Source organism: Martes martes (assembly GCF_963455335.1).
Source record: "Martes martes genome assembly, chromosome: 4".
Taxonomy (NCBI): Eukaryota; Metazoa; Chordata; class Mammalia; order Carnivora; family Mustelidae; genus Martes; species Martes martes.
In genome coordinates, this window is record NC_137891.1 from 190,394,268 (window position 1) to 190,418,736 (window position 24,469).

Here is a 24,469-nt window from a genome sequence, read left to right on the forward strand (position 1 = left end):
AACATTTCAGTAAACTGGTCCCATCTACAAGCCCAGAGCACCCCATGTAAGGCAGGAAGCCAGCGGGCAACGGCGGCGAGGCAGGGCGGGGGCCTGAGGAGAGAGCGGGCAGGAGGGCTGACCTCATGCGTCTCGCTAGACTGCAGAGCCCGGACTCCGGCGCAGGCACTAGTCTAAATGTCCACACGAAGGGTTTGTTTTCATAATTTATTGATTATAGTGGTGAAATCAACATGAAACATTACTCAGGGGGAACTGACATTTACTGAACATCTGTTACATACCACAATCTTCTTTTTTAATTTGTGGTTAAAAAAAAAAAACCCCGCATATAAAATTGACAATCCTAACCACTTGTGAGTGCATACTCAGGAGCATGGAGCACAGTCACACTGTGGTACAACCGTCCGTCTCCAAAACTTTCCGTCTTCCCAAACCGAAACTCCCCATTAAACATCCACCCCCCAGCCCCTGGCACCCACCATCGACTTTCTTTCCCCATGGATCCAATTCCTGCCTAGAAGGGGACTTATACAGGTTTTGTCCTTTTGGACTGGCTTAGGTCACTGAACATGATGTCCCCAAAGTCCCTCCATGCTCTAGCAGGTGTCAGCACTTCCTATTTTTTTAGAGGGGGGAGGGGCAGAGGGAGCGGGAGAGAAAGCATCTTAAGCAGGCTCCCTGCCCAGTGCAGAGCCTTACATCAGGCTCAATCTCACAACCCTGAGATCGTGACCTGAGCTGAAATCAAGAGTCAGATGCCTAACTGACAGAGCCCCCCAGGTGCCCAAGCATGCTTCCTTTTTAAGGTAGAATAAATATGTCTCTGGGCGGGAAGACCACATTTCGTTTATCTACTTGCTTGTCCATGGGAAGTCAGGTTGCTGTCACTTCTTTGTTACTGTGATTAATGCTGCAATGAATGTAGTCTGCCTGAAGGTTTTAGATGTGATTAACATTTATTTATTCTTTAAAAATATTTTATTATTTATTTGACACAGAGAGAGAGAGAGCACAAGCAGGAAGAGTGGCAGGCAGGGGGAGAGGGAGAAGCAGGCTCCCCAAGGAGCAGGGAGCCCAGTGCAGGTCTTGATTCCACGACCCCAGGATCATGACCTGGGCTAAAGGCAGCCACTTCACCGACGGAGCCACCCAGGTGCCTCTGATGTGATTAACATTTTTTTTTTAAAGATTTTATTTTTATTTATTTGTCAGAGAGAGTGAGCACAGGCAGACAGAGAGGCAGGCAGAGGCAGAGGGAGAAGCAGGCTCCCTGCTGAGCAAGGAGCCCGATGTGGGACTCCATCCCAGCCAGGACGCTGGGATCATGACCTGAGCCGAAGGCAGCCGCTTAACCAACTGAGCCACCCAGGCGTCCCTGATGTGATTAACATTTAAATGAGTAGACTTTGCATTTAGCAAATGACCCTCACGATGTGGGTGGGCCTCGCCCAATCAGTTGAAGACCTCAAGAGAAAAAGAGTAAGCTCCCCAGAGGAGGAGGGAATTTGGCTTCAGAGGGCCACTGGGTTTGAACTGGAACATCAGCTCCTCCCTGGGTCTCGGCCCTCTGAACTCAGCAGCCCCACAATCGCCACAAAGGGAGCCAGTGCCTTAAAATAAATCAACCTCTTTCCCTCACTCTCGCTCTCCCTCCCACTCCCGTTGGCCTGTTTTCCTGGAGATTCTGACTGATACAGAGGCCACTAAAGGCGCTACGCTCCAAGAACCTGGGCATCCACGTCTGGGCCTCCGGGACCACCCTCCCAACTGCAGGGCACATGGAACTTCCTGTGGGCAGGTCTGGAAAGAGGCGTGGGCCCCCGCAGAGAGCAGCTGAACTCACAGAGTGGAAACACAGGCCAGGGTGTAGTGAAAGGCTGCGTGAGCAACAAAACGATCCCAGCCCCTCCCTAATCAGCAAGGGCCTCCCCAGGGACCCCTCCCTGGAAGAGAGTGGAAACCCATAGACACTGGCACTGGGAGTCCCCAGCGAGACGGCAGCACAAGGCCTCCACCCTCCCAGGGCAGCCTCAGGTGCAGACCCAGCTCACCCGCCGCTGTGGCCCCAGGTAGAACTTCTGAAGGGGTAATTTCACGCAGCCTGAGTCCCGTGGCTGGCCTTCCCTCTGCCTGATTCTGCCCCCCACCCTGTCTCTGGTTTTGACCCCTTGCACACAGCCTGTACCCAAACTCCATCTCGGGGTCAGCTTCCGTAGGACCCAACGTACAACCGAAAGGAGTATTAGAGATGATTCCTCACCAGCCGGCTGCGACAGGGCACCACTAGGGACAGGCACACACTCCTCCTTGGCGGTTCACCTGCTGCAGAGGTCACCGTCCTGGACTGGGCAGGAGGACGACCAGAGACCAGGCAGCAGCTCCAGCACCTGTCCTGCTGGCAGGACCCTGCTAGGGAAAGCTGCGACTTTGCTGTCAGGGGGCTGTCCCCCTCAGCTGTAAGACCCAGACCCATCTAAACCTTCTGCACCAGCAGGGTTTGCTCACCTCTCCCCGGGAAGAGCCGCACCCCCGACCTCAGCGGAAATAGACTTCCCAGGCCTCCTCACCCCACCCCCACCCCGGACAACATTGTCCCCGTCAGGACCTCCACCTCCCTCCTAGCCACTAGGCCTGACAACCAGGGGTAAGTGGCAGCCACACCCAGCCGGGTGTGACAGCTCAAGGACAGCAAAGGTTGAAGGGACCGATGGGCTGAGCTGGCAGGAGCTGGGGGAGCACAGGCAGCCCCAGCGGCTCCTTTGAGGGGCCGGAGCATAACCTAGGGAGGCGGTGGTGCTCATGGCTGCCCCTCTCCAGGCAGCTTCCGCCTGAGATGTCCTAAACCAGTGCAGGGCAGGCCACGGTCTGAGACCCACACTCCGCGTGGTGCCCGCAGCGGCCTCCTTGCCCACCAGCAACGGCGCTGCACCCGCGCCACGGTCAGGGTCCCAGTGTGCTGAGCCCCGTCCGTTGCCCTCAGTGTCACCTGCTCAGCCCCAGGAATACCCCCTTCCCACCCTCAACATCTTACCTCCCACAACCCCAAGAAAAACTCCATGTCCTAGTCGTGAGTCTTTGTTTCAGGGTCTGCTCGAGCCCAGCCTGGACAAGAGGCAAAGCAAACCCCAGCTCTAGACTAGCGACCGCAGCAGATGGGATGGCGCACGGGCGTGAGGTCCCCGCAGAGCTCAGGGACGGCCAGAGCCGCTGACGGAGACTGAAGTCTGTGCAAGACTTTCAGGCAACCACTAAAGTGCCAGAAATGGGTTGTATAACTTCCGTATCTGTGGAGGAAAGAAAGAATAAAGAAAATGTAATGAACCCAACAGAACACTGGAAAGAAGACAGAAGCCTAAGAAAAGCAGCAAGTAATGTCATCAAAGTAAACCCGGCGGCCCGACAGCACTCCCAGGGGCCAACGCTGGGACAAGGGGAGCCAGAGTAGAATCAGATTCAGACCCGAGTGTAAACTAAATATCCACTGTGCATCGAAGCACGGCATCAGCAGAGTGAGAAGGCACCCCACAGATGGGAAGGAAATATTCACAAATCACATATCTGATAAGGGATTATTTACGTATTTATTAGAGAAAGAGAGAGCATGAGCAGGAGAAGGGGTTGAGGGAGAAGCAGGCTCCCTGCAGAGCAGAGAGCCCGATGCGGGACTCGATCCCAGGACCCTGAGACCATGACCTGAGCCGAAGGCAGAGGCTTAACCCACTGAGCCACCCAGGCATCCCGATAAGCAATTCATATCCAGAACATGTAAAGAATTTCTACAGCTCAACAACAAAAATAAACAACCCAATTCAGAAGTGAGCGAAGGACTTGAATATTTTACCAAAAAAGATACACACGTGGCAAAGAAACACATGAAAAGATGCTCAACATCACAGATCATTGGGAAAATGCAAGTCAAAACCACAATCATCATTTCATACCTGTTATGGCCACAATCAAATAAACAGAAAACAAGTGTCAGGGAAGATGTGGAGAAATCGGGACCCCGCGCACAGCTGGTGGGAGTGTGGACACTACGCCTGCTGTGGAAAACAGCCCAGGAAATCCTCCAGAAAGTAGGCACGGAACGGCCGCATGACCCAGCAGTTGCAATTCCGAGTCTGTACCTAAAAGAACTGAAGAGCGGAGTCCCAAACAGACACCGGCAGCCGCGCTCGTGCGGCCTCACTCACGACACGTAAAAGGCAGAAACAACGCGAGGGCACAGCAGCAGGCAGATGGGGAGACAAGACGTTGTGTACGAATATGCCGTGTACACGGCAGGCATCAGCTTGACCGGGCTGAGGCACCCAAAACATTACTTCTGCACGTGTCTGTGAGAGCGTCCCTGCAAGAGATGAGCCTCTGATTCCAGAAACTGAGGAAGGAAGATCGTCCTCGCTGAGGCAGGTGGGCATTGTCTAATCTGTCGACGGCCCAGGTGAAACCAAAAAGGGCAGAGGAAGAATGAGTTTATGAGTTTACTCTCCGCCTGAGTGGAATGTCTATCTTCTCCTGCCATCAGAAATCTGTGCTCCTGCCCCTCTGGGCTTCAGACTCCGACCGAACCACCCCACCAGTCGCCCGGGTCTCCAGCCTGCGGAGGGCAGCCTGTGGGACGTCTTGGCGTCCACAGCTCCATGGGTCAATTCCTATAGTCAATCTCCTCGTCTCTACGCACTTCACGCACGTGTATGTATGTATGTTCCGTTTCCCTGGAGAGCCCTGATACAACATACAAGGGAATTGTTACCAGTCAGCCTCAGAAAGGAGGAAATCCTGACACCTGCTACTTAAGGAGGACACTGGAGGGCAGCAGTGACGTAAGCCAGCCTCACAAGCACAAATACAAAGAAAACACACGGGCGCGTCTGGGAGCACAGCCGGCTAAGTGTCTGCCTCCCAGTTTCCGCGGGGGTCAAGATCTCAGGGTGGTGGGAGCCCCAAGTGGGGCTCCGTGCTTAGCAGGGAGTCTGCTTAGGATTCCCTCTTCCTCTCCCCTGCTCCTCTCCCCCCCCCGCCCCAAATAAACAAATAAATCTTAAAAAAGAAAAGAAAAGAGAAAACATACAAATGGTCAACAGATACATGAAAAAATGCTCAGTATCATTAATCATCAGGAAAACACAGATCAAAACCATGATGAGATTATTACCTCCCCTGTCAGAATGGCTGGAATCAAAAACACTAGAAATAACAAGTGTTGGCGAGGACGTGGGAAAAGGGGAACCCAGCTCTGCACTGTCGGTGGGAATGCAAACTCCTGCGGCCACTGTGGAAAACGGTGCGGAGGCTCCTCAAGAGATTAAAAATAGAAGGACCCTATGATCCAGTATTTCCACTACTGCATATTTGTCCAAAGAAAAGAAAACACTAATTTAAAAGGATATATGCATTCCTAGGGGCGCCTGGGGGGCTCAGTCAATTAAATTTCTGCCTTCGGGGACGCCTGCGTGGCTCAGTGGGTTAAGGCCTCTGCCTTCGGCTCAGGTGGTGGTCTCCGGGTCCTGGGATCGAGCCCCGCCTCGGGCTCTCTGCTCAGCGGGGAGCCTGCTTCCCCCTCTCTCTCTGCCTGTCTCTCTGCCTACTTGTGATCCCTGTCTGTCAAATAAACAAATAAAATCTTTTAAAAAATAAAAAATAATATAAATAAAATAGAGTTTATTTTGACTCTTAACTCTAGGGAAGAAACAGGGTGGCTGGAGAGGCATGGGGTAACTGGGGGATGGGCATTAAGGAGGCACATGATGGAATGAGCATGGGGTGTTGTATGCAGCTGATGAATCACTGAATTCTACCTCTGAAACTAAAGTACACTATATGTTAATTAAATTGAATTTAAATAAAAAATTATTCTTTTTTAAATTTTATTTTTAAAATGTTTTTAAAAGATTGTATTTATATTTGAGAGAGAGAGAGAGACAGCACGAGGAGGAGAGAAGCAGAGGGAGAGGGACAAGCTGACTCTGTGCTGAGCCGGGAGCCCCGTGTGGGCCTGATCCCAAGACCCCGAGATCAAGACCTCAGCCGAAATCAAGAATAGGACACTTAGGGGCGCCTGGGTGGCTCAGATGGTTAAGCGTCTGCCTTCCGCTCCCGTCATGATCCCAGGGTCCTGGGATTGAGCCCCACATCGGGTTCCCCACTCTGCGTAGAGCCTGCTTCGCCCTCTCCCTCCGCTGCTCCCCCTGCTTGTGCTCTCTCTGTCTGTCAAATAAATAAATAAAATCATTCAAGAAAAGAAAAGAATGGGACACTTAATTGACTTAGCCACCCAGGCGTCCCCTTTTAAAAAAGTTAAGTTTATTTTTAGAAAGAAATTCAAATACATCAATAACCAAAACAATGCATTGAAAACAAATAAAAAGTAGCAGACTGTCAGACTGAGAAAAAAAAAGTAACAGATCCCACCTGCTCTTTGTTAACAGGACCCAACCTTCAAGGCAGGGCTGCAGGAAGGCGGGATGCAGGGGTGCAGGGGTGCAGGGCTGCAGGGATGCAGGGTTGCAGGGGTGCAGGCGTGCAGGGATGAAGGGTTGCAGGCGTGCAGGGGTGCAGGCGTGCAGGGCTGCAGGCGTGCAGGGGTGCAGGCGTGCAGGGGTGAGGCCGGGAGGGCGCAGCTCCGCTCCGGGGGGCGTGGCCCGGGCTGCGAGCCCCTCCTCATCCGCGCTCTGCTCCAGCGCTGGGTGTGCGCGCGCAGCCCCAGAACGTCGTTCTCCCCCCGCAGGCCCGGCCTCAGTATCGATCACTTATCGATTCACACAGAAGAGCAACACCAATCTGACAATCCGACTGCCTTCGCCGACCACCGAGATTCCGATTAATTTCGAAATCCAGACGCGAGGACCCAGCGGAAGTGGTTCCAGGGGCTCGTTTCTCCTGGGGAGGGGGCGAGGGAGGGGCTGCGGGGAACGCGCCCCGAACCCGCACCGGGGCGCCTCGAGCGGAGCACACGCTGTCTCGGAACAAGCCGCGGCCCCCGGGCTCTTCCTGGGGAGTGCCAGACCCCCGGCGAGCGGCGCGGGCGGGGTCCGGGAGGGGGCTGCTCCCGCCCCGGCCCCCGCCTCGCTCGGGGCCCGCCTCTCGGCCTCGGCCCCGCCCCCGGCCCCGTCACTCAGCACGGGCCCCGCCCCGATCCGTCGTTCAGCGAGGCCCCGCCCCAGCCCACAGCGCAGGCCCCGCCCCCGGCCCCGTCACTCAGCACGGGCCCCGCCCCGATCCGTCGTTCAGCGAGGCCCCGCCCCAGCCCCACAGCGCAGGCCCCGCCCCCGGTCCGTCACTCGCACGGGTCCCGCCCCCGCCCCCGCCCCGCGGCAGAGGCCCCGCCCCCGCGCCGGCCGGCCCTCCGCTCCCGCCCGGAAGCGGCGCGGCCGGCGGCCTCTCCGCACGCCGGCACTAGGCGGCGCTGGTGGGCCGCGTGCAGCCAGCCGGGCCCCAGTCGTCCGCCCGCCGCGTTCGGGGTCTGCGGTCGGCGGTCCAGGGCTTGGGACGGGGCGGGGGTCGCCGCCTGGGCCGCCGGCCCGTGCGCCCTCCGATTCTCGTCTCGTAACCCTGCCCTGGAAACCTCCTTTTCGGTCCCACTTTTGTCAGAGAAGTAGAGACCCGCATCTCCCTTTCGCTCCGGCGGCGGCGGGGAGTGGGGCAGGGCGCCGACTGCGCAAGAGTGGAGCCGCGGCGGGCCTCGGGCCGGCCTCCGACCTGAAGGTCCAGCCCCGCAGAGAAGGCCCCCGGCCCCCGGATGGCCCGGTGCACCGGGGGCACCGCGGCTCCTGGACTTGGCGTCCGGGGACACTGCCGGGCGACTGGGAGACCGTGCCGGCCCCCAGGGGCTCGCAGCGGGGCCTGTGCCCCGGCTCCTCCGAGGGGCTCTGAGGCCCTTCTCTCCTTCAGCCTCGCTTGCACCTGACCACACCGAGGACGTTCTGTCCGAAGCCTCATCAAGAGCCTCGGGCCTGGGGCTTCCGGGGGCTCCGTCGGTGAAGCTCCGGTCATGATCCCGGGTCCGGGGGTCCAGGCGCGTCGGGCTCCCTGCTCGGCGCAGAGTCTGATTCTGCCTCTGCCCCTCCTCCTCGCCTGTGCTCGCTCCCCAAGAAAAAAGTAAAATCCTTAAAAAGAAAAAAAGAGAGAGGCGCGCCTGAGACCTTCGCAGTGGGGTTCGAGCTGGCCCAGCAGCCGGACGGGGAGAGGCCTGCAGGTCCATCCCGCACAGAGGGCGAACTGAGGCTCAGGGTGAACCCCCTGGCAGAGGGGGACGGCCCACCCTACCTCTCCACTCAGCCCAGCCTAAAGCGGCCCTCAGAGCCTGTGGCGCAGGGCCGGGCAGTGGGGGTGGGGCACCCAGGATCGGGGCCTCAGCCGGGCCCAGCCGGGGCTGACCCAAAGCTCCTCACCCTGCCCGCTCTTCAGTGGCTTCCTCCCCATAGTCTGTCTCAGCCGTCTGGGCCCCAGAGTGCCCACCCAAGGTCTGGGCCCCGTGGCCACCGGGGGCTGCTGAGGGGCAATGGGAAACAGGCCCTTAGAAGTTCGATCCAGCGGGCTAAGCCATCCCCTCCCCCACCCAGCATACCCCAGAGCAGGTCCTGCACGAGCGTTGGGAGTGTAGCGGGGCCCAGCTGGTCCCAGACAGGCGTCACGCGAGAGCTCCAGGGTCCCCGGCACCAGGCAGCCGCCCCACGCGCCTAGCCACACCTGCTGGTTTCCAAAACACCCTGTGCCTCAGGAGAGGCAGCCCCAGGGCCCGTGGGTGCTCCTGGCTCCTCCCAGCACCCCTCCTGCTTGGGGTCCCAGCCCACCCTTTCCTCCTCCACCTCGTCAGGCACCATGTCCTCCAGCCTCTGAGACCACGGCCCTTGCAGACCACCCTTGTCCTGGCAGATGCCCCCCGGCCCCGCCCTGCCCTGGCTCCGATTGCCCTTCCCCGGCATACCTTGCATCACCTCCCAGGTGGCAGAGGGGCTGGGCCTCAGGGACGCTATTCTTGACAAACAGCCCTCGGCCCCAGGGGTCCTCTCCAGAGATGTGGCAGGCTGCACCTCGGGGTAGCGTCTCGGCCGGCCGACACCTGCAGGACCGAGACCCGGGGAGGGTGGGAGACCAGGGTGCTGCAGGGGCCCTGCAGAAAGGCCGTCGCAGTCCCACAGCCCTCACCTGCCTGGCCGGAGTGTAGGGTGCCCGCCTGACGCAGAACAGGACCTAGTGGCCAAGAGCAAGTGGGGGCAGAAGAGTGTGGGGGCCCGGTGCCCCCCTGTTCCCACAGATACCCCTACAGCTCCCTGAGCACCCACCTTCCCTTCAGGAGACAGTCTGGGGGTTCCGGCTGTTGGGGCAGCCCTTGGGCCCTAGTCAGGGGTCCGCGTCAGGGCCCCCGGGGCAACCCCGTCGTCCTGATGGGGCGGCCTCGCGCAGGGGCAGGAGAGCAGCTGGTCTGAGGGAGGACAGGCTGGGGCAGGCAGGAGGGGCCAGGGCAGCTCCCTCAGGCCCCAAGGAGGGGAAGGGAAAGAGAAGGAGATGGGGCGAGGGGCTGGGTCCTCCCCCTGCCGGCTGAACGGTGGGGCCCACGGGGACTGGGTGCGGAGGGCCCTCCGGGAGCAAGACCGCACCTCTCCCTGCGCTGCCGGCGGCTCATTTAGTCAGGGGCTGCTCGGCGTCCGGCCCTGAGAAAGGAGGAGTCTCTGCTCCCAGACAGCCCAAACCACAAGAACCAGGAAATAAGAATGGGTCGGCGAGAAGTGGAAGAGGGCGGGGCGGGGGGTGCTGCCCTGGGGGGAGGAGGAGACGAGGTGACAGGAAGAGGCGACCCTCCCGTCCTCCCGAAGAGCCCCCAGACCTGGTCCTCAAGGCCTCCATGAAGCTGGCTTCCGGCTTGCTCCCTTCCCTGTCCTGCCTCCTGGCTGTGTTCACACACGTCTCTCCTCCCGCCGGCTCTGGGACCCTGTAGCTCCCGAGTCCATTCCTGGGATACCCCCCGCCCACGCTGATCCCCACTTCCCTGGCCACACCACCCTTTTGTCTGCAAAGTCCCTTCCCTCTCTCTGGGGTTCTCTTCCTTCTCCCGTCTCTCCCTCTGGGGGCGAGGGGACACCAGCAGCTCAGGGACATCCTCGGCTACACACTCTCCCCCATGCCCACGGCCTTCGTGTTCACTACACACCCACTTCTCTCCCCAACATCTAGAAGCATCTCAGACTAGAAAGGTCCAAGACACAGCACACTCTCTCCTGTCCCACCAGACCAGCCCCTCCAGCTGCCCCTCTCCACCCTCCGGCTCACCCCCGGCTGCTCAGACAGGCACCCTCTGTCACCCTACTCCTTCCATGCCCTCGTTCCTGACCCACCACAGCCTCCTCATTCCAGAATACGTGGCCCTGTCCAGCCTGTCCAGCCCACTGTGCCACCCTCCACACAGCTCACCCCGGCTGAGGCAACCAGAGGGGGCCTTGCCCTTGTACCGGCCCCCCAGGGGCTCCCATCACCGTAACAGGACTTGTCCTCCTCACTGCCACAGGCCCTAAGGGAGCTGACCACTTCCGAATGTCAGAAAGTCTAAGACGCCACCCACGGCCTTCTCCTGAGTTCATCTTTTTTTAGGAAATAGCTGATGAATGCCAATGGCCTTTTATTTTCAGTGAAAGAAACGTAGTTCCTCAGATTCCTGTGGAATTGCAAGGGACTCAAAATAGCCAAAACAATCTTGAAAAAGAAGAACAGAGCTGAGAGTCAGAGGCTCACACATCCCGATTTAAAACTTATACAAGGGGTGCATGGGTGGCTCGGTCAGTAGAGCACGCAGACTCTTGATCTTAGAGTCACGAGTGTGAGCCCCACGTCCGGTGAAGAGATTACTTAACAATAAAAATAAAAATAAATTTTTAAAAAGTCTATGAAGTTACAGTGATTGAAACAATGTGATATTCATAAGAACAGTCACATAGACCTGTGGAGTACAACAGGAGCGGAGAAAGGAACCCTCACATGTGCGACCAGTTGATTTCTAACAAGAGTGCCAAGACCATTCAATGGGGAGAGGACGGTTTCTTCAACCAATGGTGCTGGGAACACTGGAGGTCAACATGCAAAAGAATGAAGTTGGACCCCTACCTCACACCACATATGAAAATTAACTCCAGATGAATCAGAGACCTCAGTGTAAGACTTAAAGCTACAAAACTCTTAGGAGAAAACACAGGAATAAATCTTCATGGACTTAGATTTGGCAATGGTTTCTTAGATATGACACTGAAAACACAATAACCAAGAAACAAAAAAGGAAAAAGAGATAAAGTAGAGTTTCTCAAAATTAAAAACTGTTGTGCATCAAATGACACTCTCAGCAGAATGAAAAAACAGCTAACAGAACCAGAGAAAATATCTGCAAATCACATATCTGATAAAGGTCTAGTGTCCAGAATATATAAAGAGATCTTACAACTCAACAACAACAACAACAAACAAGTTCAAAGAAAGGCAAGGATCTGGAATACATAGTCCTCCAAAGAAGATATGCACATGCCCAATGAGCACATAAAAAGAGGGTCAGCACCGCCAGTCACTAGGAAAGTGCAAATCAAACCACAAGGAGATATGACTTCCCGCTCACTAGGACGGCTAGAATCGAGAGGCAGACAGTCACAGGTGTCGGCAAGGGTGTGGAGCATTTGGAACCCTTGCGCGTTGCTGGGTGGGAATGTAACATAGATCAGGGGCTGTGGGAAACTGGTGGTTCCTCGGGGTAGACACAGAGCTGTGTATGACCCCACGGTTACACACCTAGATAAATATATAAAACCGCAGCAACTGAAAACAGGTGTTCAAACAGAAACTTGTACACTAACAATCATAGCAGCTCTCATCGCAATGGCCAAAAGGTGGCAACAGCCCAAATGTCTGCCCGAGGAGGAGTGGATAAGCGAAGCGCGGTGCGCAGAATTACTCGGCCGCAGACAGGACCGAGGCACCGCCAGCTGCTGTGAGGCGCTGCCCCTTGGGAGAAGCCCGACACAAACGCCAGACACGAAAGGTCTCGTGCTGTATGAATCTGCTCAGATTCATTCAAGTGCTTGAAACAGACAAATTCATGGAAACGGAAAAATCGGTGGTTGCCAGGGCCTGGGGGGACGGAATGGGAGGTGACTGCTCAACGGGCACGGGGTTTCCTTCTGGGCCGATGAAGATGTTCTGGAAGGAGAGGCCGGGCATGCTGCCCGAGAGTGTGGAAGTCGTGGGTGACAACGGCTGTGCACTTTGAAAGGGTCTAAGCGGTAAACTTGATGTGACGTGTATTTTACCACGATTTAAAAGAGAAAACTGACGTGGTAGAACCCTATGTGGGCGAGCGCCTGAGGGGCCTCCCTGCTGGTCGGAGGTCGGGGGATGGGGTGCCTTGTGGGTGGGAAGTTCTTCGTGGAGACTCGATCCCCTGAGCCGGGCTGGTGGGCTGGGAACTCTGGCGCTTGGGCCATGATGCCGAGTCCCTGCCCACTCATAGGACATGCGGTGTGAGGGGTCTTTTTGTCGGGGAGGACAGTCCTTCCAAGTCTTGCCAGAGAAGAGAGCGACGGCAGTTGGGACAACAACCAGGATCCAGGCCCAGAGAAAGGGCCGTTCTCGCCCGGCACCCCGGGAGCCAGGGTGTGCCCGTGTCAAAACCCAGGTGGCCTGGGCTGGCAGATGTGACCTGGCGGTCTGTGGATGACGTGGCACATGATGTGGCATGACTCAGTAGGGGATGCAGCGGCCGTGACCGGCTCATAGTGTGGCCGCCCCTCGCATCCACACCCTTTCCCCCTATGCCGCTGCTGGTCCCGGCTCTGTCCTGCTTCCCCAGCCCCAGGCAAGGGCACCAGCGCCTGCCCGCCTGCTGGAAGTGGCTTTGAGGGGCGTCTTCCTTTCAGAGGACCTGAGTCCAGGCTCCTGGGGTGCCCCTGGATCCATCTCTGGGCTGCCCCTTACCTGGCTGGGACTGACAGGGCAATGGATTCAGGAAGGCTTAGCAGGCAGCCCCGGGGGGCCGGACCACCCACCCTCCTCCCCCCCGCTGGGCCACAGGTGCAGGCTGTTTACACGGCAGGTGCTGGTGGGGCTAAGTCCCAGGGCACTATCCCCGGGGAAACGAATCCCCAGAACAGCCAGGGTGCCCGTCCCCAAGGCAGGGCCCCGGCAGCGGCAAGCCGGGGGAACTGGAGACCAGGAGAGGTCTAGTCCCTTCCCCGGGTGGGTGGCTTTCACCCCACACTGCCCTTCCCCCATCAGTCCCTGTTCATCACAGCTGCAGCAGAAAAAAAGGGGGAGGTAGCATCAAGCCTGGGCTCAGGCTGGGGTGTGGGCAGAAGCCTCGGTCGCCCTGCACGGGCCTGCGGCCCGCCCAGCCAGTGTGGCCTGCCCGTGGTATATGCAACACTGGGGCTGTGTCCCCACTTCCTGGCCTCAGGGCCCACACCCCCAAGCATGCTCAGGCCTTTTGGCGGCACCTCAGGGCAGAGGGCTTGGCCTGGCCAGGGATGGGGTGTTTCCCAGAATCCCAAGGCCTGACTGAGACAGCAGCCGCCCCCAGCCCTCACCCCACAGGTTCTGTCTCCCAGACCCCGTCCACTCTGGGCGCTGGGGCCTCTGCCCACTGTCATCTTGCACCTGTTAATGGGTATGAGGGTCTGAGTGTGCCCCTCCCTGACCCCGGTCTCTCTCTGAGTTGACATCACACTTGCTCGGTCCCTGGCTCCGTGTTCCCAGCCCTGGCCCAGGATGCCTGCCGCTTGGCTGGCCGCCGCTCTGCAGGGCTGGGTGGGTGACCGTCCGGCTTTCTGCAGGCAGCTGGGGAAGGTCCGTTGGGAACAATCGTGGCCTCCTTGCCAGGGGAGCCTCCCAGCCCAGAACTGGAAATGGGGCTGGGCCGGGTGGAAGCACTGACGACGCCATGGGACACCCTTGACACCCCTGCCCCGGGAGACCCCCAGAGCTGCCGTCGGGGGCAGAGCAGCCCAGGAAGCCAGTCTCTGCCTCCAGCATCCAGTTTCGGGATGGAGCAGGCCAGAGGCTGGGGCAGACGGGCCTCCGCCAGGAGGAGCGGGGAACTGGGGCGTCTGCGGGCCTTGAACCCAGCAACCCACAGAGGCTTCATTTTCTGAGTAGCTCAGCTGTTGCCTAAACCCTGCTTTTAGCCAAGAGGCAGGTAGGGACACCTGTGTCTTTCTTTGTCCAGAGCCCTCTTCTTCCTCGTGACAGCACCCGCCTTTGCTCTGGTGGCTGTGTGTTGTCCCCAACAGGGGCACTGATTGTGGCTCCTCCGTTCCCTGCCTCCGGAGCCACACGGGACCTGCTGGAGAGCCTTCAGAACCTCCTGCCCTGAGCGCGCTTGGGGGCGGGGGTCGTCCCTGAGGCCAGGAAGTGGGGACACAGCCCCAGTGTCGAGTATACCATGGGTGGGCCACACTGGCTGGGCAGCCCCTGCCCGACCCCGCCATCCATAGGGCACCAGAAGTCCCCGCCACGCAGCACCCCACAGAGGAAGGTGGGCTCTCTCGTTGCAAGCGTCTTGGGAGGGCAGCTCCGATATTTGCTAGAGCTGAGCGAGGTCCCTATGGTCTCAACCCACTCGGGAGGGCTCATTCTGGGAGCGGCGAGAAGAGCACCAGGACCTTCCCTCGGGCGTCTGCTCCGAACCCTGGGGGAGACGGGCTCTCCGCTTGCCACCCCCCTTGGCACTTTCTGATTCTCCACTGCCCCCCAGGTTTTGGTAACCCCCATGAGGGATGTCTGCTTTGTGACCAAAGGGAGGTGACGAGGAGGATCATGGGCTTGGAGGTTAGGTCGTGAGAGGCATGGGGGGGGGGACTCAGAGACAAGGAACAGACCTGGGAGGGAAAGGGGCTGCTTCTGCTGTGTAGGGAGGGTCCAAGGGTCCTTCACAGTCTGACAACAGCCAAGGGGAAATAGCCAACACCCTCCCCAAGGCCACAAGGCACACTGTGCCCTGTGCTCTCAGTCCTCGACCCTTTCCCGGGCCCTGAAGTTGCCCAGCCCTCCCACCCCCACACCTCAAAGCCTGCTCTGCTCCACCAACAGTCATCTTCCCCGGGGCCGTCCTGCTCTCCCCACGTCCCTTCCAGCAGACCTGCCCCACATCAGGGTGGGCCCGGGCCTTCCTGGCCCCCGGTGGAGAGGGCACCGCTGAAGAAGGAAGGAGGGGCGGGCTTCCTCACTATCCTGACCCTGTTCCGCCCCGTGGCCAGCCCCTGCCTCTGGCAGCCTGGAGAGCTCATTAGCGCTTCTTCTGCATCACCTACATTCTGTGCCCTCTCCCTCCCTTCCCCGCCCCAGTCCTGTCCTCTGGGGCCGGGGGCCAGGGTCAGGCTCCGGTTCACCGGTTCACGGACTAGAAGAAAGGCAGGAGGGCTACCCAGTGAAGGAACAGGCCACGCTTGGCTGGAGGGGAGCCTCGCCCGCTGCCCTGAGACCCTTTAAAGCCGGGCTGGGAGCAAGGCCCCCGGGCTTGGGTCCTGGTCACGTGCACAAATTGTTTGAATAATTCAGATTTAAAAAGACCTACTTTCCGGTCACACCATTTCCTGCTAAAGAGCAGATGGGGGGAGCGTCTGAATAATGCATTCGCACACCCTAGGTTTTCAGCTGAGGCTGGGCACCGGGCCAGCCTCCTGCTTTCAGCCCCAGGCCCTGCTCAGCCCTGCGCCACCTGGCTGGCCCTGCCACTGGCGGGGTACCACTGACAGGGTGTGGCCCTGGACTCGGGACTTCAGGCCGGTCTCTAAGCCACTTATCTAGAGAGGGAGGGAGTGTCTCCAGGAAATCAGGAGGTCAGCTGGGCACAAATTCTCCACGCCGTGGCAGCAGGTCCGCCATGGTCTCTGATTTCTGCCCCACTGAGGAGGGGGCTGGGCGGCAGATGGGGGCCAAAACTGCAGGAGGCCTGGGCAAAATGGGTGGAGGGGAGGGGAAGGAGGGCAGGCTCCCCAGAAGGCCCTTCATACCCTTGAGGCCCCAAAGTCTCTGGCTGGGGCGTGTGTCGCCAGGGCTAGAGGACCCTGCTACTTGGGGACTGGCCTTAGAGAAGGGGGGAAGAACCCTGGGACCCTGTGGCTTCCGCGCACTGAAGGGAGAGGAGGCGCCAGTCTGTGTCGGAGATCTGGAAGAAGGACTAGGGCTCTCTACTTCTTTCCTCCTGCCTTCCCCTCGGCTTTGCCCTCCCACCCATCCATAAACATGTAAAGGAGGATTTCAGGCCTGGGCCACAGCCCTGCAGATTAGCGGGGGGCTCCCCGTCTACACCCAGAACCTCAGACGGCTGGTGCAGACTCTGGCCTGGTGGAACCAGGGACGGGCCCCGTCAGGCCTGCAGTGGGAACAGGTGAGCCCCTGGGCCGGCCCCGTCAGCTCCCGGCCCCTTCAGCTCCCTGCTGCACAGGCACGCCAGGCTGGTGGCGGACGGGTTCTGAGGATCCCACAGGTTTCTTCCCATCCCCGCGGGAGTGCAGAGGTCTCCAAAGAGACCATCACCCCCATTTCTTTCTGCTCTGCTGCTGGCCCTGCCCCACCTCGTTCCCCCTTCCTCCTCCCTCTCCTCCTTTCCCATCTCATTTTCCCCCTCTCCCTTCTCATTTCCACGTTTCTAAGTCCCGGGCCTCGGTAGGCACTGAAGGCTGGCATCTGGCCTGCTGGTTTCAGAGGCATGTCGCTGACCCTGAGTCTGGACCCTCGGGCCCATTGTTTCTGGGCCCCACCTGCCAGTGCTCAGAACACTTGTCTTTCCAACATCGCATCGGTCCCCCCTCCTCTGGAGCGGTGGGGAGCGCCCCAGCGCCGCCGGCCTCGTTCTGGACTCGGCCACTCAATTGAACACTCCCCGCTGTCCTGCCCCTCTGGCCGTCGTGCCGAGCCTCGTCCCCCTCATTCAGGCCACGGAGCATCACTCCGACCCCTTTCCCCCGTCCCATGGACCTTCCCTGAGGACCCACTGTGTGCCTCGTGCCCTGCTTAGTGGGTGGAGCTGCAGGCGAGGGAGTCAAAGCACCATCGTCCTCAGGGGCCAGGGGCGAGGAGCAAGGCCGCCCGCAGACGAAACCAGGCGAGTTCTCGGGACGACAGCCGAAGAGGAACGTCGCCAAAAAGGCACTGGGGAAGGACGAAGGCGCAGGGCCGGGGAGACCTCTCTGTGGAGGGACTGGAGGTGAAGGGGGAGAAGCTCCCGGGCACATGGGGCCACAGGGGCAGCGTGGATGTGGTGACCGGTGTGTTTAAGGAGCAGAGAGGAGCCGGAGCTCTGACCAGCGAGGAGCACAGAGGAGCAATGGGAACGTGTGGTGTCCTTGCTGGGGTGGGGCTGTGGCGGCCCGGAGGGGGCCAGAGCCCATGTGGAGTGAAGAGGTTGGGGTGGTAGCCATCATGGGAGACTGGTTACATGATGGGGGGGGAGACTTCGTGTGTGTGTGTGTGTGTGTGCACGTGTGTGCGCGTGCACACGCATATGCGTGTATGTTTGGACACATTCATTCCCCAGCTCCGTCTGCTGAAGCAACGGCATTCTTTCTAGTAGCAGTGAGCACACCCGGAGCCCTGATCCTGGCTTCTAAACACCATTCCCCGTTGAAAGGAGCCAGGACTCCTTGCAGAAACGGCTGAGTTCAGGGCAGCACAGGGAGAGTGTAAGTTGAGCCCGGTGCATCCGGTACCCGGGACTGAGGAAGGGCTCCGAGAATGATGGGGACACACTTGCATGCTGGTAGGAAGATCCCATAGAGTGGGAGGGGGAGGGACTGGGTGCACTCTTCCCTGGGTGGAAAGGTATGGGCTCCAGGCCTGACGGGTACACACAGGCCTGGAGGAAAAGGGGCCCGGATCTGGCTTGGAGTGATTAGGGTCAGGGAGGGGCTGTGGGATCCAAAGAGAGGCAGCCTGTGGATGATTAGTTGTTGGAACTGGGGAGCCAGGGGAAAGACAGAGGTGGTGGTCTGGAACCCTTCCACTGACATTTCTGGGGGGATCTATGGGCTGCATATGTATGACCCACGTTCACCTCCTTTCTGCTCCCTCCTGGGGAGCTTCAACTCTCACCAGCCTTCCAGAGGTTGACCATCTGTCTCCCTCCTGACACTCTTTCCGTGCTCACACCTCCACGTCCAGGTGGCCATTCCCAACAGGAGTGCCTTAGACTTGACCTCCGGAGACCACACACTGCCCGCGCCAGCCCAAGCTCCCAGGAGCCCCACAGCCATCTCTGAGACTGGCCCTGTTCCCCCGACCCTCGGTTGGCAGGGGTCCACTCCCGGGCCGGCAGAAGCTGGGCTTCCGTGGAGGTCGACCCCGTCCCGCGTGGGCCCCTTTGGGATCCAGTCAGCTTGTTGGCACCCCCAGGCCTGGCGGCCGGCCCGGGCTGGGTGCGTGCGTATGCAGGTCGCCGTGCAGAATGCAGGTACGGGGTACCGAATGCAGGGTGCAGGATGGGATACTCGGGCTGTGTGCGGGATGTAGGGCGGGATGCTAGAATGGGGACCGGTGCAGGGCCCGGAGAGTCCCAGCTTTGGTCCTGCGGCCTCCACCCATGTCCCCTTGGCTGGGAAGACGAGCGGGTCCGCAGCAAGGAGCCCCCCACCCCGCTACCGCAGGGGCGCCGCGCGAAGCCCCTGGAGCACCCGCGAGGGACGCATCAGGCCCGGGGGTGTCCCTCGGGCCGCTTCCCCTAGGGCGGGCGCGGCCCCTTTAAGCGGCTCGCGCACGCTCCTGGGGGCCGCGCGGGGAGGAAGCGCGCCGACGTGCGCGCGCCGGGCCCGCGGCTGGGCCGTGCGTGCGCGCGCGGCGTGCGCGGTGACGCGGCGTGGGGTTTCCCGAGGCTGCGGGCAGGGGCCGCCGCGCCCATCCCGATGGCTGGAGGCGTCTGAGGGGCGGACGGAGGCGGCGGCGGAGCGGGAGCGGGAGCGGGAGCGGGCGCGGGCGCGGGAGTGGAGCAGCCGCCGCGGGACCGGACCGATCCTCGCCGGCGCACCTGCCCGCAGCGCCCGCGGAGCGGCCCGAGCGCGACCACCTCCAGAGCGGCGGCCGAGGCGGCTGAGGCGGCGGGGCGCGGGCGAGACCGGCGGGACGAGGCGCCGAGGTGAGCGCGGCGGCCCCCGCCCCTGCCCGGCGACCCGGGCCCGGCCCCTCCCCCGCAGTCGCCCGCCGGAGCCGCCCCGCCCCCACCCTCCCCGCCCCCACCCCGCCGCCGGGCCGCGCGTCTTCCTGCCCCGCCCGGGTGGGGTCGCGGGCCGGGAGCGGGCGGGGACCCTGCGGGCTGCGGCTGGGGTCCGGGCCCTGGTCGGCGGTCGGATGTCCCAGGTCCGGGGTTCGGGGTCTGCGGCCGGGATCGGGGTCCGGAGCTCGGGCTCGGGGGCAGGGGTCGGAGGGGTCGGGGTCTGGGCGCGGGGGCTCTGGGATCCTGGCTCCAGGGCTGGGGTCTCGGTTCCAGGTCCGGGGCCCGGCGTCCCGAGTCGGGGCGGGTGTCGGGTCCGCGGCGCGGGGTCCCGGGTCCCAGGTCGGGGTCCGCGGTGCGCGGTGCGCGTCCGGCCCGATCTGCTTGCGCGGGGGCCGTGTGCGGGGCCGGGGTCTCGGGCCGGCGGGCCGGCGGCGAGAACAAAGGGAGCGGCGGGCGGAGGGGCTCGTCCTTCGCCCCTGGGCGCTGTGTCCCGACACCCCTCTTCTGGGGCCTCGGAAGTTGGCGCCGGCGGCGGCCCGCGGAGAAGGGGGGCCGCGGAAGGAGGAAGCTGAGGCGCGGCCGGGCGCCGCGGAGGCCGCCAGACACAAAGGGCTGAGCCGGGACGGCCGAGCGCGGCGGGCCCCGGGGCTCGCGTTCCGAGCGCGAAGTGGGAGGCAGCCCCGCCGCGAGCCCGCCGTCGTGGGCCCCTCGCCGGGCGCGGCGCGGGCGGGGCGGGCCGGGGGCCGGGGGTGCGGGCGGCGGGGCGGGCCGGGGTCCCCGCGCCCCCCGCCCCCGCGCCGAATGAATGGCTCGGGCCGGGCGCCGCTACAAGATGGCGCGTCGCCGTCGCTGCCATTGTCAGCCGCCGCGCGCTCCCGGCCTCCTGCGCCCCGGGGGTGTCGGGGGCCCACTTGCGTTATGTGGCGGGCGGGGGGCGCAGGGGACCCCGGGTGCGTGCGCCCCGTCGCCCTGCGAGCCCTGCGCCCGCGGCGGGTGGGGGAGGGGCGCTGAGCCGAAGATCCCGCCCGGGGGGTGGCCGAGCCCTCGGACTTTCGAAGCCCCCCCGCCCCCGGTGTTTTTCCTTGCGGATCGTTTGCGCTTCCGAAGGTATTGACACCGCCTCCAGCGTCCCGGGTTGCACCGCTGCGCGCGGAAGTGGTAGTGTCCGCCGGCTCCGCCCGCTGCACGGAGGCTTCTGGCCGGGACCGTGAGCGGAGCTGGAGGCCCGCGGCCCCGTGTGACGGTCTGTCGGGGCGGGAGGCTGCGGGACGCGGCCGCTCCGGGAACCCAGCTACCCTGTCGGTGCCGCAGGCCTGTGCAGACCCCCTGCGCCTGCCGTGCCCGCGGGGGTCTGTGTTGTGTGTCTTCTGTGCGTCCGAGCGCTCGGCTCTCGCGGGACGGCCCTGCCGCTGCTCCGGAGACCGGGCCGGCCGGATCGTGGCTTCGGGGTGAGCAGACAAACGGAGGCCCCGCTTTGTGGGAGTCCCTTTCCCCTCTAGATCGGGTAGGGTGCCCCGAGAGTTCCGATGAGTGAGTTTACACGGATTTTTTATTGTCGAATTTGAAGCTTTGGTATTTGGGGGGTGGAGAGGTTCTTTCTTTGAAAGTAAGGTTTTAGTTTGAATTCTCTCGAGATAGGTAAGGTCTATTCTAGATTCCTCCGGAAGGTGTATATTGCAACAAGAAAGTGAACAGGGAGTTCCTTTTTTGCTTCCTTACTAATACCGGGCGTGTGGGTGGGGACAGCGTTGGTGCCACCAACATGGCAGCAGGTCTGAGATCCGCTCCCCAGCACGACTGGATGGGAGCTTTCTAACATCTGGAACTGGCCGGAAATGGAGAGCATCTGGGGTGGTTGGTTAGAGACCGATCCAGTCGGACCCAGTAGGGGGTCAGGGGGTGGGACCTCTGGCTGCTGGGAGGCTGGGACTGCAGGGCCCCTTTCTGCCCAGGTAGAGGCTCCCGGCTTGCTTCCGTGCTCCTGCAGTCACGGCGTTACAAGTGCTCCAAGTTTTTCTTAGAAGTGGGAATTTGGGAAAGCAGAGTTAAGTTTTGTGATTGTGCCTGTGACTTAAGCCCATTTCTTTCTGTGGTGGGGGGGGACCCGTGTTAGGGCTACATTTCATCTTCTGTCCGAATGACTCAGGAGTATGCCTGGAAGGGAAACTGTTCGGCCATGCAGTTTTGATTCAGAATTGATACATCCTTCAGTGAACACCTGCTGGACAAAAACTGTTCCTCCAGTGTGATACTGGACTTCTCCAGGGGGGCTGTGTGGATAGCATCACGGAAATACTCACCCGTTGAGTTAATGTCCCTTGAAGGACTTTAGTGATACCTTTAAAGATTTCTTTGTTTAATATTTTGAGTTACTTCTGCTTGGAGGGGAGTTGTAGTAAGTTTCCTCAGATCGAATTTTCATCTCAGAACAGATCTAGGAGATGGTTAAAAGGCTGCAGAAAAATGTACTTGTTTTTTTTTTTTTTTAAATTGTATTTATTTTCGACAGAGACAGCACAAATCGGGGGAGAGGGGGAGGGACAAGCAGACGCCCTAATGAGTAAGGAGTCCAGCTCCAGGCCAGGACCCAGGACCCGAGCCAAAGTCAGACAACTGACTGGGCAACCCAGGCGCCCCTGCACTGTCTTTTTTTTTTTAGAGTAAAACTTAAAGGTTCTTTTCAGATTTTTTTCATGCCTAGTGACTTTGATTGCAAAGCTTGAATCACCTTGTTAGACTAATAGTGACAGCTTGAGAAAGGGACTGATTTTATGAGGACTTAACTTATTTTTCAAAGCTCTGTTCTGTGACTTTTTCCTTTGCTAAAGATTTCTGTTGTCCATGGGCTTGTTTGAAAACGTGTTTCTACAAATCACTTTGAGAAAGGTCTTCAGGATATCTTTAGACTTGCCTATGCACCATCCATTGGCTTTTTAGCTAATACATTCTTTAATGAGTAGCATTGATTTTATTTTAGACAATAAACGCAGTATTGGCATTTATTATAGTTTCTTCGCTGGATTGTTTTTTCTCTGACCGTGTTGGTTTCTCTGGCTCATGTTGGTCTCCAAATTGGATTAAATTCTTACTGTCTACAGACTTTGGCTTTTAAAAGCATTAGTGGATTGGTAACAGATATTCTCAATGTTATTATCTGGGCTTGACCATATGCCATGCTATATTATTTTGGAACCCCTGTTATCCCAGTCTAGTAAGGCAGTGAACAAAAATATCTTAGAATCTTTTAACCCTGGGAAAAATTCTGATTTCGGGTTTGCATTCATTGCTGAATGATTAGAGAAAGTACGAAGATGGCCAGTCAGGTGTTTTGTTTGGTTTAGTGAACGTGGGATGAAGAGATAACAAGAGGCTTACATCGGCACTGAGGTCAGTTGCACATTTCACACACAGAACACGGAAAGGTGGAAGGAAGGGCTGGTCTGAACGTATGTGGGGGTGTGCGCATGCATTGGGTAATGCAACATCATGTTGAGTATTCTGGTAAGAAAATGGAGCAGCACTTCTTCTAAAGCTCTGTGTTTTGTTCCAGAACTCTTATTTGGGAAATATGGGCAATCTGTAGGCATTCAAGTGGTTCCGTTAAACCTTTCAGTCCTTTCTTGTGGTGGTGCCTTGGGTTTAGGTGCTCTGGTAATCAACGGAAAGAAATTCCTGCTTCCAGTGACAAAAAAGCTTTTTTTATAGAGTAATGTTGCTTTCTTTTTCTTAAAGACTTAAGTATCCACTTATTTGTCTTACTAAACTAAAGTTCTGGGAAAAGCCATTTCTACAAACACGTGTTTAAAAGACCAGAGGCGCCTGGCTGGATCAGTCGGTAGAGCCTGAGACTCCTGATCTCTGGGGCGTGAGTTTGAGCCCCACGTTGGGGGTAGAGATTACTTAAAAAGATAAAAACAAAAAAAGTTAAAGATCAAGTCAAGGAGCACCTGGGTGGCTCAGTCTGTTAAGGGTCTGCCTTCGACTCACGTCATGATCCCAGGGTCGTGGGATCAAGCCCTGCATAGGACTCCCTGCTCAGAGAAGGGCCTGCTTCTCCCTCTGCCTCTGGCCCGCCCAACCCCCCTCCCTTGCATGTTTTCTCTCTCTCTCTCTCTCTATTTCAAAAAATTAAATAAAATGTTAAAAATCAAGTCAGGATTATCTAGGGTAATTTTTAAGAGATTATTCAGTTGAACCTATATATTGACACTGATAAAAGGATATGATTTAGTAAGTAGCCACTCCAAACTTAATGCATTTTACCAAGACAGAAAAAGACTTGTATATTCTTTAGCCTGTCAGGACTAGAATTATCAGGGAATTGATTGAAAATACTGGTTACTTGTGGGTAATTGTATATTTACGAATGTATATCTGTCTCCTGACTCAGTCCTGTGGCGATTATAAAATACAGTCCTGATGAGTATTACAGGTTCTCTTGACTGCCTGTCCAATGTTGTAGCTGATAAAGCTTTAACAAATTCTGAATATGTTCTCATTAGACAACAGAGTGTTGTGTTAAAGCCTTTACAGTAGGTTTTCAAAAAATTGTCATAGGAAGTTTAAAATAATTCATAACTTCTTGGGGGCACCTGGGTGGCTCAGTGGGTAAAAGCCTCTGCCTTCGGCTCAGGTCACGATCTCAGGATCCTGGGATCAAGTCCGGCATCAGGCTCTCTGCTCAGCGGGGAGCCTCCTTCTCCCCTCCACCCCCTGCCTGTCTCTCTGCTTACTTGTGATCTCTGTTTGTCAAATAAATAAATAAAATCTTAAAAATAAGATAAAATAATTCGTAACTTCTTGAGAGGGAGAGAAGTTCCCTCCTTTCTGAAAGGACTGCTGCGGTGGGAGTTAGAGCCTAGTGCTGTAATTCAACTTGCTGGTTTGGGTGTGGATTTTTACTTAACTGTGTCTGTTTGCTTACCTGTAAAGCAGGTATTCTAGAACCTCCTTTCCTGGCGGGGGTTTGAGGATGGACTGAGCAGACAGATGTATGAAGCTCTTCCAGTAGCAGTACCTGGCCCACAGTATACCCTTTAGCCCTTTCTGGTGCTAGTGGCCTTGCTTTGCAAAAATCCCTTTAACTGTGGCGATGTTAAATGTTATAAGAAGACAGCTTACTAACAGATTTTTTTTCTTCCTAACGGTTCCGGAGGAATATTATTAATTCAGAGGATGGAATATCTGTATCAGATGTCTTTGCCAAATCCCTGTCAAATTTACTACCTCATTTTCTCCAGAGTCTTCTCACATGGATTTCTTTTCTTGAAGGGCTTTCCTTACCTTTATAGG

General features: G+C 58.4%; 1 protein-coding gene across 2 annotated transcripts in view; it reads left to right on the forward strand.

The window, feature by feature from the left end:
• The first annotated feature begins 18,889 nt into the window (after positions 1–18,889).
• The window catches only part of GNB1 (G protein subunit beta 1), an 89,504-nt gene continuing 83,924 nt past the window's right edge, over positions 18,890–24,469 (forward strand). The window contains exon 1 of one of the 2 annotated variants that reach the window (XM_080803152.1): positions 18,890–19,099. The gene's annotated coding sequence lies outside the window, so the exon portion shown is untranslated. Of the gene's footprint in view, positions 19,100–19,231; positions 19,321–24,469 lie in introns of those variants that run through there. The other variant, XM_080803153.1, reaches the window with a different exon arrangement.